Source organism: Mytilus galloprovincialis, chromosome 5, assembly GCF_965363235.1.
Source record: "Mytilus galloprovincialis chromosome 5, xbMytGall1.hap1.1, whole genome shotgun sequence".
Lineage (NCBI taxonomy): Eukaryota > Metazoa > Mollusca > Bivalvia > Mytilida > Mytilidae > Mytilus > Mytilus galloprovincialis.
In genome coordinates, this window is record NC_134842.1 from 46730829 (window position 1) to 46744039 (window position 13211).

A 13211-nucleotide genomic window follows, 5' to 3' on the forward strand; every position below is an offset into this window, starting at 1 on the left:
GAAAATTCATTTCTCATGAGACGTGATATGTTGATCTTGAATGATTAATATTGATGAAATTGATGTACTCTTTCTAGTATGACTGAAAGCAAATTGTATAAACTAAGTATTTGTATAGATACATGTAATGGACAATTAGAAAATGTATAACAAGCATACAAAACTTCCGCATACTCCAATACAAATCAGACAAAGGGAATTCCGTAAAAGTTAAAATATTATTTACAAGCTATATTGTATCAACATTCTAGATACCTATCTTTATACTCCATATGCCCTTCAAGACAACACACATACATTATCTAACTAAAACAAAATGTCGAATAGAAATAAACTAACACAGGTATCTATTTGGTGATCGAGGATTTTTATTGGTTTAACAGTTACAAAGATTAGTATAAAAGTGAACCATCCATAAAATCCCAACTTTTAATGTTTGGAAATACCCACGAAAGGTAAGGTATACGTTTCAGTATTAGGTCAAATATAACCATAGGCTAAAATGAAGATTAGAAAACATTATTTAACATTGAAAGGGTATACTATTACAAGAGAGTGTAAAATATTTTGTTAGCAAAAAGTTAAAATTGGAATGTAGTATTTTGTATTTAAACAATTTTTCAATTATCTAGATAGCAAATGGCACTCCTAAAAGGGAAAAACCTTCCAGTATTTCTTCTTATCAATTTGGAGGTCATTCCTTTTTCAAAAAGAAAAGAACTTAATTTAGTATTCTGATTTCCCCCCCCCCCCCTTAACCAAAAGGGAAAGACCTTACTGTATTTATTCCTCTGATTATTATTCCTATAAACTGATGTCGGTAATTTTTTTTTACAGTTTGACCAAAGAGATTTGACCTTGTCGTAAGGGGCATAACACATGTTAACGGATTATAAATAACAAACTTAGCTTTTAGTAATAAACCGAAGGCCCTAGACCCATAAGGTCTTCTGCAAAGGAATAAGGGACCAATGAGCTTGACAAAGGTCACAAGGTTAAAGGTCAAGGTCATGTCAAAGATAGCAAATTTTATGATTATGACCTATTTAAAGAATTTTAATGTGAGTCAAAGCTTTCTATGGTTGACTGAGCTTTGACCGTTCAACTTTTATTAGATATCTCAAAAACGATTATACTTTCAGAAATTCTAAATATTGAAATTGTCGTAAATGCGCAACTTTTTTACATTTTGACCGGAGACTTGACTTACCGTTAGAAACATAAAACCCTATTATCTATTGCTGAAAAGACAAATAAGGTTTTTCATTATGTCAACGTTGACCAATGACCTTGACAAAGGTCATTAAAAGGTCAATGTCATGTTTTTTCACATATTGTAAGTTTTTTTTTGTGTTTGTGAGCTTTTCAATGCATTTTACACCTAATGCAACATATTATACATTACGAAAAGGAAACACAAACATTTTAATTAAGGTCTATCTTTTCCTAAAAGGGAAACCCCTTACTGTATTTTTCCTTCTGATTATCATTTTGATAATTATAATCATTCTTTTCCCGCCAAACTTTGATGAAGTTTGATGTATTAACCGTGAGATGTGTCGATTTCAGGTTCACAATTTCTATCGATGTCACAAATAACTATCTGGAACTCACCTTGCAAGTTGTAAAATATTTCGGTGCGGAGTTATTCTTTCGAAACCTCAACACATTGTTATGACTCAAACACCGTAACCGTACAAAAAAAACAACCAAGGAATGGTATCAATTTGTTCAGGACCAGTCCTGTTCCGTTGGATTTAAACGATTTAACGACTCATTGGTGGGGTTGTGACCTTTTGAGAGAATTAACGGATACCGGTTGACCACTAATACTCAGAAACCGTAATTTAAAGTCACCTAGGATCTTCACCGATTATCCTCAATTATGGACCGTTATGGAATAATCGTTTCACAAATTATATCGGATAGGTTCCTTACGTCGTAACTACAATCTCCTTCTCTTTCATGAATGTGACCTACCGAATTAGACTATTTACCGGATTAGTTATCACAAAAGCAACACTACGGGTGCCACATGTGGAGCAGGATCTGCTTACCCTTCCGGAGCACCTGAGATCACCCCTAGTTTTTGGTGGGGTTCGTGTTGTTTATTCTTTAGTTTTCCATGTTGTGTCGTGTGTACTATTGTTTGTCTGTTTGTCTTTTTCAAGTTTAGCCATGGCGTTGTCAGTTTATTTTAGATTTATGAGTTTGACTGTCCCTTTGGTATCTTTAGTCCCTCTTTTCTGTAAAGGTCATAACCCTTGATTTATGTTTCTGAGAGACAAAATCAGCTTTTACTTTTAAACCAAAGGTTTAAGACCCTTTCAATGACATAAAGGACCAATGACCTTCACTTCATGTCCAATATAGTGAATTATGGGTTTTTGAACTTTTATTTAAGGGTTTACTGTTTCTGAAAATTAGCTTTAATTCTTGAACCAACCGTCCTAAAATGTTTCAGATTGCGAAAGATTTTTTGACCTGATTCTAATGAATTAGTGCGTTTCACAGCTTTTTAAGGTTGACCTTGACCTTGAACGTAAAACTTTTCTATTAGGTATTTCGAAATTGTGAATTATGGAACATGTTCGGGACATAAAGGCACAAAACATGTTCGGGACATAAAGGCACATCTTTTTGACACAACTACCGAATAAATTTGACATAAACCCCGTTAACTGTTTTTGAAAAGTCAAAATAAGCTTAAATTCCTGAACCAAAAGCTGTAGACCTATAATGACATTGTGGACTAATGACCTTGACAAGGATCAAAAGTCAAGGTCATGTCCTAAATAGCGAATGATGTTTTTTTTTTTGTTTTATTGAAGCGTCCGTGAGCTTTTCAATGCATTCTACGCCTATTGAAATATGCATTTTGTTTTACAAAAAGGATACCCTCTCAATTGTTCAAGAACAAATGACATTTTAATTTTAATTGGTTTTCGTAAGGGATTGCTATCAGTTTTTTTTTAGTAAACTATAACATGTTGTTTGTTTCATATGTTTTTTTCCTGATAAAGGCTTTCAAATAAAAAGAAAATTATTAGATGTTATTTGGAAATGCCGGATAGCTTTTTCAGTACCAATTGAAATTTAAATTTAAATATGAATCCTCGATGTTTGATAGTATAGCCCTATAGATAAAGAGACATAACTCAATTCTCATATGCTATCAAAATGGTGATTTTCGTTTTGTATCTTGTATGATGTGATGTTTTTTTGCCTGTTTGAGTGAAATATATATGTAAAAAATAATGAAATAAAAATATGCTTAGTAAAATAATATTGAACATGAATGAGCATTAATCATACGACTTTTCATCTAAATAATCATAAATTAAATTGAAAAGTAATGTACTTCTTGTAAAGTTTATTGAATTGTTTATATGTTTTGTAGGTTGGAATGAAGCGGCTCATAAATCTTATTCGTTTCATCTGTCTCGCTGCATTTGTTTGTCACTGTGAATCTTCTAGTTAGTAACCATGATGCATATTGTATTTCCTTTGCCTCACTGATTCCGAAGTTGTGCATATAATTCTGGAGAAAAAAGTATTTGATGATAAATCCGATGTGATAAACATAAAGTCATTTGTTTGGAAAATTATGACTTAAATGTCTAAAGAATAGATCGAATTGGGCTTGAATTTAGATGCTTTCCAACTATGATGACACTTTGAATGAAGCAGATATATCCGTCATTTGCACTCTGAATAGATTTATCTAAGCAGTCATACCACATTTCCTTTTTTATGATTAAATCAGTGATTTATTTATTGGGATGCCTCTTTGAAAGGACTAAATATGATTGAAATAGATATAAGTAGATGGATTTTGAAAATAGGAGACACAGTGAAGAAGAAAAAGAAAGTAGGGATTTGGGTTAATCAGAGCGAAATCTATGAAAATATTAAGATCAAAACAAGATTATATTTCGGGAAGGCTCATCAGTTGAATGAAATATGCTCTTAGTAATGTGACTGAAAAGATTTCCCAAAAAAGGACGTAATTTTCAAGTAGGGAGTTGGGTTGATAAGATTGAAATCTAGGAAAATATTAAGTTCGAAACAAGATAATATTTCAGGAAGGCACTTTAGTTGAATGAAATATGCTCTTGAAAATGTGGCAGAAAAGATTTCCTCAAAGAGCACTTCATTTCGAAATATGTGATTGCTACATCCATCTGGATTGGCTTATTTATCACGTGTAAACCTTAACTTGACCACAAAACCCTGAATTTGCTGAAAACCATTCTTTTCATGAGCATAACAACTATTATTGGTATAAGACCATTGGTTCAGTATTCAATAGTAAATGTATCAGAATGACGTGTGGCTATTGCACATTCTCAATGTCCATTTTCATACACAAGAAGCACATTAATTTTATTCTTGAGATAATAACAAAGTTTTATGTACACTGATTCCAAAAATATATGGTTTTTATTTTCTTTTGCTAAATTTAAATAGAGATAAGAAGTTACTTTCCATTCCCAAATTAGTAAATTTTACGTGAAAATACTATTTCCGATTTACAGAATATCACTATCGATTGACCTTTCAATGTTGTATATTTACCAATCTAAGACAAAATACGAAATAGCTTTTTCAGATTTAACTTTGATTTTGAAGCAAAGATCAAAATCTAAAACGTCAAATTTACATTTGAACTTGAACTCAATATAAAAGTTATAGGTCAAAGGACCTCATATCAAAGGCCCATAGTTCTCTATGATATAGTTAACAAATTATATTATCACGCAGCTAATTTTAGATTTTCTATCACTTTTTGTTTATTAGTTATTATTACATGTCACTTATATCACTTTCTTCAGTAGTCTCTTGATAGCTCCCGTCAAAATTTATTTTGACATCCCGTGTAGATAAAAAGAGTGACGATCACAATGAAAAAAGTATTCGTTGAAAAAACTTTTACAAGCAAAGTATTGGTAAAACAGGTAAAGTTCAAACGCGTAAAAACTGTTTGTATCATGTACTAAATATCGAGGCGACAATTTGTAAAACGAACAACAGAGAAAAAAATTGAAGGAAAAATATAGTAAAAGTCAGAACAAAATCAATAGGTCTTTCCACCAAAAAGAGGAAATAACTTATAATTATAATTAAGTAGAACAAGCGCTATTGCGTAAGTCATAAAGTCAAATTCGCCTTTTTACAATGACGTGGTATTAGATCTAACATCGCCTGTGTTTGCACAAAGCATAACATAATGTACAATGCATGGCTACTGCTTACAATAGTTGCCCCTTGTTATAGCATGAACCGTTATCCTTCTATATTATCATCATTTTACTTCACACTTTTCCTATTTTTGTAACGATATACACTGACTATATAACAATAAGGAAATGTGGTATGATTATCAATGAGACAACAGTTCAAATGCAGTCGATGTTAGCAAAATATTGCAGTCATATGGCTATCAACAATGAAAAAAACAACATATACCGTTTAGTCGTCTATAAAAGGCTCCGACGTGAAAAATATGAAACAATCCAATTATGAAAACTAATTCATGACAAATCAATAAACATAACAAATATGACAGACAAGAACCAACGATAACCACGGTCCTACAGGATCATGACTTATGACAGGCATATACAGAATGAGGCAAGGTTAAACATGTTTGTTAGCACACAACTATCACTTAACCTGTAACAGTTGTGGTACAGCACAACATCAGACTCAAAACCTTTAATAGACAGTTAAAAAGGCTCAACTCAACAGGAAAAAAAAAACATCTAAAAAAGCAGACCGGATGTGACAGTGTACTTATACCTCCCTAACAACATTAAAAACACAAGGTACATATACTGGAGTACTCGCAGTTACTGACAACTAGTCGAAAAGATATTGTGACGCTGAATTTTATGTGAAGTATATATCTACAGTAACTTAGATACATAAAAAGTTATCTCCGTTTCCTAGGATTATGAAATAAATCCTAAAAGGGTAAAAGTGTAAGTGTGGAAAATCTAACGTATCTTTCTTCCAACTTTTTTTTTGAATATGCGAATATATGTATTAAATTTGGAGATGCTGAACTTATTACATAGAAATATATGCTAAACTCCTTTCATTATAAAAGTTGTTTAACAGAAACAGAAATGTGACTTTTTGCACCGATACCAAATAATGTTCATTAGTTACCTTTTGAGAATGTGTATTGAGTAGAAGTATTTGAGTTGCACTTTAAATCTTATTATTATAGGGTTGATTAAACTTGAAACAGATAGATGCAAGGGATGTGTTTTTTTTTGTATTGGTTCAAATGTTGACATATAAAAATGCATTCAAAAGCAATTGTTGATTTTAGAACATTAAATTAAAAGCTGTACAAAGTCAGGAGTAAACCCTTCTGTGAAAGGTTGGACTGCATATTTGATATCTTTAATACTAAAATAACGAGGTCAAATTTGTTAGCTGTCATGGGATAAAAACGACAAATCAAAAAATTCAACTTTGTATATAGCTAATTAAGAACAATGGTGTTGATTAGAAATTACACCATTCGAGGCGGTCGTTTTGGTTTTTCACATAATTAATATTTTCAATTATAAACAAGTTCAGGGTCCAATCCGATACCAATATCAATAGTATATTCACCTGTTACCTATAACCTTATCTGTACGTTCAGCATAAGACAGGCGCACCGATCAACGGTGTTCCTAGGATTTGCTATCTACACGGGTCATAATTACAGGATTGACACTAATAAATTGATTGTCACATTGTTCCCTTGTCTAGTATTTTAATCAGCATGTCCTTATAAGATGATAATACGAATGCTACAAATGTAAGACTTAAAATAAGGAGTATATATACAGTTTCCAATTTGTTAGCCGGCATCACGTAAAAACGACAAATCAAAGAATTCAACTTTATTTATAACTGATAAAGAATAATGCTGTTGATTAAAGATTACTCAATTCCATACCCCTTTGTTATCCAAATAATTATTATTATCAATAATTGAGTTCCAGGTCGACGGGTTCAAACAGAAAGATTTTTAATTGCTGTACATCTAATACATTCGGAGGACGTGTTTTTCAACAGACTGTCGGCATTCCAATGGGAACAAATTGTGCCCCTCTTCTTGTCGACTTGTTTCTGTATTATTATGAAGCTGACAGGAACTTCTTTTGAAGAAAGATAAGAAGTTAGCGATATCCTTTAACTCTACTTCCCGCTATATAGATGATGTTCTTTCACTAAATAATTCAAAATTTGGTAACTATGTGGAACGCAGCTATCCCATCGAACTAGAGATAAAGGATACTACAGATACAGTTAAATCGGCCTCATATCTTGACTTACATCTAGAAATTGACAATGAGGGTCGGTTTAAAACAAAACTTTACGACAAAAGAGATGATTTCAGCTTTCCAATTGTGAACTTTCCATTTCTAAGTAGCAACATTCCAGTAGCACCTGCATACGGTGTATATATCTCCCAATTGATACAATATTCCCGTGCTTGCATTTCCTATCATGCTTTTCTTGATAGAGGGTTGCTGCTCACAAGGAAGCTATTAAACAAAGAGTTCCAAATGGTGAAGTTGAAATCATCCCTTCGTAAATTTTACGGACGCCATCATGGGTTGGTTGACCTTTATGATTGACCGTTTCACAAATGATATCGGATATGTTCTTTACGTCGTAACTACAATCCCCTTCCCTTTCATGCATGTGACCTACCGAATTAAACTATTTACCGGATTTGTTATTCATTAGCAACATGACGGGTGCCACATGTGGAGTGGGATCTGCTTACCCTTCCGGAGCACCTGAATTCACCCCTAGTTTTTGATGGGGTTCGTGTTCCTTATTCTTTAGTTTTCTATTTTGTGTCATGTGTACTGTTGTTTGTCAGTTTGTCTTTTTCATTTTTAGCCATGGCGTTGTCAGTTTATTTTCGATTCATGAGTTTGACCGTCCCTCTGGTATTGTTCGTTCCTCTTTTATAATCAGCATGTCTTTATCAGACGACATTACCAATACTAAAAATCCAGGCTAAAATAAGGCTTACACATAGTTATATACTTTTATTCAGTAACGGACCTTCGATATTGCGGGTGTGTTCTAGTAATGTATAAGGATAGAACAACATACGACCTACCGCCTACGCCAAAACCATATGTAGACATAAAATGGTTCCCATTAAAATCTGTTCTAGGCGATTCAAACATTACTAGTAAAAAAAGTTCAATTTAGACTTGATGTAATATTATCTAAAAAGAAATATCTTAAAGTCCATACTTAAAACTGTACATGATGTATTCTGTCTTTATGTAAAAAAAAAATAAACAAAATACCAAAAAACTAATGAAGTATTAAAAAGTCCACATCTAGTGTCAGTACATTTGAATAAAATGTTTCGTAGTACAGAATAAGAAGTGTGTTACTTTATTTAAGGATAAAATGCAATACGATTTTATTTTGAATTATTGTATGTTGTTGGGAAATCATTGCCTTGCTAACATCTTTTTGATTGACGGGTAATGAATTTGAAATCTACAATTTTTTTTATTTTTATGTAGTAAAATGGAGCGTCATTAACAAACCTATAAAGATTGGCGATAAAGCAACATTGAGTTGCGATGCAAATGATTGTTCACAGAACACGAGGAAGACATGGTACGGCGGGAGAAGTAACGACCTTTTATGTTATGATGACATTTCTACAAATCCAAAAAAATATGAAATGCAATCGTCTAAATCTTTATTCAACTCTAGTTTAACTATCAAAGAATTCAACGTTTCCGACGTAAACTGTAAATATACTTGTGCATGTGGATTCGAGAAATTTACAAAAATGTTAAAGCTAGACGACCTTGATACCGTTTGTAAGTATATTGGTGTTGAAGTTGAATTGAACTAAAACCAAGAAATAATTCTTGAATTTTGTTGTGCATAAACTCTTTCAAATATGATAACACATATTGCAATATAATAAACTACTTATTATCATTTTAATCATGATCATAGGCATTTTGGTGAGTATTTTGAATAATCAGTGATTATCACTTTACCGTCATCTTCATGCGAATTTTCAAATATTTTGCAAAAATTGTTTTATTCCTTTAGAACAAAAAGTAACCTGCATTTGTTAATATTTATCAAATTAGATATGAACACTTCGTCGGTATTTTAGCGAAGAATAACAAGAACAAACATAAATAAACGAATGAACTCAATATAAATTGTGTAACCCTGTTGGGCTATATATTTCAAAAATATAAGTAAATAGCATTTATAATTAATTATTATTTTAGATGGTGATGTCAAAGATTCAAGTAATCGTAAAGACGATAGATACATTGTAAACATTGAGATGAAAGTTTACCCAATACCAAACTGTTCTATCGTATACAAGGTATAGTTAACAAACCTATGTCATAGATAAGGGGTGTCTTGACCAGGTCGGGGAGAATAAGTTTGATTGATCACTTACATTGTTAACCCCATTGTATAATTAATGTGTCTGTCCTGAGCCAGGAACTGTTTATCATGTAGGCGTCGTTAGTTGCCAATTGTCATATTGTCTTCGATTGTTGAAGTATGAATCTTTGACCTAATTTACTTGTATCCTTTATAAATTACTACTTGTATACAGCATTGGCTTTGCACATTTGCAACGTCCTTACAGTGATCTGTACATGGTCTTAGTATTATAGTTTTATGTGTTGTTCATTGGCAATAATTTTTCCACACCTGTTACTTTTCATCTTTATAGTTGCAATAAATAATCACGTGTTAGACATCGTTTTGGTTATATCAAATCATGTAATCTTAATCAACAAAATCAAACTATGTCCTATTTACTCCAGGTATCTAGTTAAGTCGTGGAACTGTTTTTGATTTTCTTTATGAATGATTTTATAGAGGCTGCATAAAAATAACCTAGAAGTGTTAACACTGTGCACACTGTGCTTTTTTGAGTTGAAACGAGATTCGTAGACATACCTTAAGGCTTTATCAATCAAAAGTTATAAAATTCCATATAAAAATTAAAGAGCATCTAAAAGGTCAAATGTTCGTTTTTGCTGTTGACTTCATGAACAACATCTTCAGTTATGATTGAACAAAGATGAAGTTTAAACGAAAAAGAACTATATTTAAATTTGTAAATAAAATTGAGAAAGGAAATTTGGAATGTTTCAAAGCGACAACAATCCGACCATAGAGCAGACAACAGCCGAATGCCACCAATGGGTCTTCAATGTAGCAAGAAACTCCCGCACCCGTTGGCGTCCTTCAGCTGGCCCCTTAAAAATATGTATATTAGTACAGTGATAATGGACTTCATACTAAAAAGACGATTTTAAGCAATATTTTCTTTGCTTACGTTCTCAAGTTAAAACAAATTGCGACGATGTTTTAATCGTTAAAACAAGCACCACGCCTTATATTTTGAAGTTATAAACTTGTGATTAAAAATTGATATTCATACATCTTGGAATATAGACACATTTTTTTATATTCTTTATTAACATGCAAAACACTTATATATCCTATAACTATAATTATAGGCCAAGGAATCTTCTGCATCAGTAAAGACAGTGGAATCCGTTAAATCTAACAAGAAAGGCTCTGAACTTTACACTGTTACAATAACAGCTGCATTAGACGTTGGACAAAGGGAACTCGATTGTTCTTTCAACGTAAAGTGCCAGGTTAAATCATCAAAAGACTTTCTTATTTTGGACACCAAATCATGCACAGGTTTGATATTTTCTTAAACTGTATAAATGGTATACCAATATCTTGAAGGCTCAATCTGTAAATACTTTGTACGACAATTCGATTTCACTAAAATCAATTATCATGTTAATTAACACAACTGCTAATTTGACGGGAAAAAATTAAAGCAAAAATTAGAAAAAAAAAATGTTTTGACAAGAGCTCCATTATCAAATCAGAAATACCAACTACTCGTTACATTGTACACTGCAGATTTTCTAAACAGGCATTATATATATTGCTTGTGTTTAAAGTTTAAATATTCACGGAAATAAAAACTTGCAGATATATTGTCAGCGGTTAATAAATAATTCTTTTATTTTGCTTACAATATATAATTTCAGACGTTAATAGTGTGAACCGTTCAACGGATAATTTCATGTGGCTGGGATTAATCCTTGGGATCATTACTATTGTATCGATCACAATAGGTTTTTTATGCGTAAGAAAGAGTAAGTACACATTTTATAATGTTAAGAATTTAGTGATATCATTTATATATCTAAGTCTTCTGTTTAGTTGATTTCTGTGTAGTGTTGTTTGCATGTGAATTAAAGAAAAACCTGAATACTATTAATTATAACATGGATATAAAAGCGGATGAGTGGTTTCAGCAAGTGTTACAGTAACCCCGTAAAATCAAAATTTATCTAGAGTCGATCTTTTTCTTTTAACAAAAGACGGGTGTCTTTGCAATATTCACAATAAATGATCGGTATTATTTATTTTGTTCATTTTGACTACCCCTTAATAGATTTAGTCAAACATCAAGTAAGATAGAAATTAGAAATTGATAGAATTACACAAAGTTAAATCAATTCGTGATCGCACATACCCAATAAAATACGAATTATAGCAACAAAGATTCCACCACTGCAAAAAGTGTGTTATGATATTTCCCTACTCGAGACAGTTAAATTCTAATATTGAGATAATACCCGAGTAAAAGTGGTGAAATCTGTTTCTGTAATTATTTTTATCTGTCGTTTTCAAAGATTGACAGAAAGTGGTTTCTTTTTATATCAATGGTCGCTTTTTTCATGACGTCGCAACAGAAAATTCAGAAGACAATTTAACGGCATAGTTTAATTTCAACCAATCATTTGCTGTGAACAGAAACTTATTACTGACTCACATCGAAAACGAAATGCAAATAGAACAAACTGTTGCGAAAACTAAGCAGGAATATTAGAATATATAGATTTATTCCTATGTATGACAAGATCTCAATCAATAAAACTGAAAATGTGTAAGTCATTCCGTATAACACTTTAATATCTGCAGCTGTACGTCTATATTAGTGAGATACACAACTTTGTCTTTCGGTGTACAGGATGAAAATATTTCATGAATATTAATATCATTTCGATTTTCGATTAATACATTTTTTGAAAAAAGTTAATTAGAATATGCATGATGGTGAAAATTACAAATAAAGGACTTGCATAGTTTTTATTTGATTATCAGGTAATGCAATCAATGACTATTCTCTTTAGTCAAAATAGAAGAAAAAAATCATGAATATTTTTTTCTTAAATACATTGAAGAAGTTCGACCCGGTGAAGATGTTTGTGTCGTATGGTCAAACTATTCTGACATTGATGAACATTCTCAATCGTAAGATTAATGTATTTTAACTTTGCATATATAAAAGTTGTTATAAGATTATCAATGTATATAAGATAATATTTTAAAGAATTTTGGTCTTTCAGAACTGGGCGGGCGCGAGAGCACGGACTATATGAAGACGAGTTCATAACATTCATAATTTCTGTCTGGTCCTCTTACATTACACGGTTACCACTGAGGAGGGCCGCCGTGTAATACTGTAAATTCAGAAATTGATTTTTTAATAATTGCGTTTAAAACTCAGTCGTATTATTCGACAAAAACCTCGCAATAATTTCTGAATTTACAGTTATTAGGGCCCGAAACAGAAACAAACTATCAATCAAGATCGATATTGAGACCTTCAACAGATACTGTACGCTATGGGTTTCATTTAAAGTTTATCATGAATATAATATATCTTCATGTATATTATGTATTTCTGCAGTGTATCATTAAATTTTATTTTATATGTATCTGTATTTAATTAAAATGTACTTCCGATGTAAAACTTATGCCAACGTAACTTTTGAAATAAATGTTTACAAAACAAGAAACGTAGACATATTTGTTTTTCGCTTATTGTTTTAACATACATTTAACCGTTGGTTTTCTTGTTTAAATTGTTTTACATTTGTCATTTCGGGGCCTTTTTCGTTGACTATGCCGAATTGGCTTTGCTCATAGTTGAAGGGCAAACGATGACCTATAGTTATTAATGGTTGTGTCATTTAGTCTCTTGTGGAGAGTTGTCTCTTGACAATCATGCCACATCTCTTTTTAGATATATATTCAATATTTTTCTCTTATTTCACTAAGAAATTTCAATTTTGTAC

The 13211-nt window shown here is 31.8% G+C and overlaps 1 long non-coding RNA gene across 1 annotated transcript; it reads left to right on the forward strand.

Annotated features, from left to right (window-relative positions):
* Positions 1 to 424: 424 nt before the first annotated feature.
* On the forward strand, positions 425 to 12932 carry LOC143075925 (uncharacterized). Its single transcript, XR_012978464.1, has 7 exons — positions 425 to 455; positions 3401 to 3476; positions 8565 to 8870; positions 9300 to 9400; positions 10557 to 10749; positions 11112 to 11219; positions 12480 to 12932. It is a non-coding gene; the product is annotated as an uncharacterized LOC143075925 (long non-coding RNA).
* The last annotated feature ends 279 nt before the right edge of the window (positions 12933 to 13211 follow it).